The sequence below is a fragment of the Balaenoptera musculus genome, chromosome 14 (assembly GCF_009873245.2).
Source record: "Balaenoptera musculus isolate JJ_BM4_2016_0621 chromosome 14, mBalMus1.pri.v3, whole genome shotgun sequence".
Taxonomy (NCBI): domain Eukaryota; kingdom Metazoa; phylum Chordata; class Mammalia; order Artiodactyla; family Balaenopteridae; genus Balaenoptera; species Balaenoptera musculus.
Window position 1 is genome coordinate 20,074,037 of NC_045798.1, and position 2,731 is coordinate 20,076,767.

At 36.0% G+C, this 2,731-nt stretch overlaps 1 pseudogene; it reads right to left on the bottom strand.

Annotated features, from left to right (window-relative positions):
* Positions 1 to 1,161: 1,161 nt before the first annotated feature.
* LOC118880448 lies at positions 1,162 to 1,260 on the bottom strand (annotated as a pseudogene).
* Between the last annotated feature and the right edge of the window lie 1,471 nt (positions 1,261 to 2,731).

Genomic DNA, 2,731 nt, shown 5'->3' on the forward strand with positions numbered 1-2,731 from the left:
CTTTTGGGTATATTCTATAGTTATTTTCCTTGTGTTTACCATGGGGATTACCTTTAACATCCTAAAATTAAAACACTCTAACTTGAATTTATACCAGGTTAATCTCAACAACATTCAGGTTCTTGAAGCTAAAAGAGCATCCTACTATCTCAATGCAAAAGACCTCCAAGACATATTATAATGAAATTGTCAAAAATCAAAGGATAAAGAATTCTAAAAGCAGTCAGGGGAAAAAAGATTTTAACTTACAAAGGAACCCCCATTACACTATCAGCAGATTTCTCAGCAGAAACCCGACAGGCCAGGAGAGAGTGGAATGACATATTCAACATGTTGAAAGAAAAAAAAAATGCCAACCAAAAATACTCTATCCATCAAAGTTATCCTTCAGATATGAAGGAGAAATAAAGATTTTTCTAGGCAGACAAAAGCTGAGGGAGTTCATCACCCTTAGACCTGCCTTGAAAGAAATGCTGAAAAGAATTCTTCAAGCTAAAATGAAAAGACAGTAATCAGCAACATGAAAACGTATAAAAGTATACAACACATTGGTAAAGGTAAGTATACAATCAGAAAACTCTAAATCTGTAACAGGAAGGTGTGTTAGCCACTTATTATAAAGGTCAAAGGAAAAGAGTATTTAAAATAATTATAGCTACTGTAATGTATTAACAAACACACAATATAAAAGACATAAATAACGACATCAAAAACATGAGGAGTGGGGAGTAAAAAGGTAAAGTTTTTGTAGGCAATTGAAGTTAAGACGCTGTCAGCTTAAAATGGACGATTTAAATCTATGAGATGTCTTACGTAAGCTTCATGGTAACCACAAAGCAAAACCTAGAGCAGATGAACCAAAGATAAAGAAAGGGGAAACAGCACACCACCACAGAAAATAACCAATTTACAAAGGTAGGCAGAAACAGAGGGGAAAAGAAACAACAGGAATACAAAACAACCAGAAAACAGTAAGATGGCATTAGTAAGTTCTCAATAATTCTAAATTCAATGGATTGAATTCACCAATCCAAAGGCATACGGATAGATTTAAAAAAAAGATGCAACTGTATGCTGCCTACAGTAGAATCGCTTCAGCTTTAAGGACACATATAGGCTCAAAGTGAAGGGATGGAAAAGATAGTCAATGCAAGTGGAAAGCAAAAGTGGGAACAGCTGCAATGATATCAAAGAAAATAAACTTTAAATTGACAAGAACAGATACTACACTTGATCTTAGCCAAAAGGCTGAGATGAAATAGACAAAATAAACTTTAAGCTAAAATTACTGTCAAGTATAAATTTTACTAATATAGTAATTCCAAAGGACCAAGGAGCAGGGCAGTGGCTTTATTGAGAACCCAGGATTTCCGAGTGTCCACCATGCCCAGTCACTTTTAAATCATCACCACAGCCCTATAATTCAGAGATTCAGGTGAAGTGACTTGCCCAGGGTCACACAGCTAAGTGAGAGTCTTCTGGGACCAACAGTAACTTTTGCAAAGACATTTCTTGCTATACTTAATCACTGCCACCATCTGGCACTCACATTCTTTTTTTTATACTATTCTGTTTCCTTGGGTCAAAGAATCCGACACTTGCATTAAGGTTAAATAGGAATTAGTGGCAGATCCAAAGCCAAAATCGCTTCAAGATATTCTTTTAATTCCCCCAAGTAATGCCTTTAGTCACAAAAATATAGAACAATATAGAAAATTACAAATCAAGTGACCTTAGTGTTCACAGGCAAGCACTAATACATTTTAATGTACCATGATCATATTAAAATAGAAATAACCATGAAACATTTTCTTTCACATGCATTTATAAAAACATCTTTTTTTCAGAGTGCACATGGAGAGACATACTTATTCTTCTATTGTCAAACAATCCTAATTTTTATTTCTTGGAAATTACCTCATTATCGAGTTTGATATTTAGCATATTACTACTTTAGTTATATATTCCAAGCATTCTGTGATAACCAGAAATTGCCTAACTTTTTTTATTGTGGTAAGAACACTTGAGATCTCCCCTCTTAAATTTTTAAATGCACAAACGATATTGTTAGATGTTGTACAGCAGATCTCTAGAACGTATTCCTTTGCAGAACTGAAATTTTATGCCTGTTTAACAACAACTCCCCATTTTCCCCTCCTGCCAGCTCCTGGCAATCACCATTCTACTCTCTGTATGAGTTTGACATTTTTTTCTTTTTTGGGAGGAAGGGGTCCTTTTTTTCAGCTTTATTGGAGTATAATTGACAAACACAGTTGTGAGTTATTTACAAGTGGTTGAAAAAGCACGTAAAACATTAAACTGGTTAAACTGGTTTTGCCTCCTTAAAGAGACTGCTGAATAATCAAACTGAAACAATACCAGCTTAAACTGGTTTTGCCTCCTTATATAGGTTGACTAATCAAACCTTGAGTTATTTTACAGAGACAGCACTGTGCACGTAGAAGATGGGAACCCATGTCTCCAGCATGACCCAGAATCTTCAGTCTACAGAACTTAAAGAATAGAAATGTTGCCACCAGAGCCCTTTACAAAGCGAGGAGTCCTTCAGTAAGGAAAAGCTGGCTTCCAGGTGCAGGAGTAGCTGTTTCTATGGACTGATTCAACACTAGCCGATCAGCTTCCAAGTTTGAAGTTCCCCTGACTCCTTAAATTTCACCCCAAACCCTAGATCAAGGAGACAGATTTGAGAGCCTTGCCTCCTGTCTCCTTG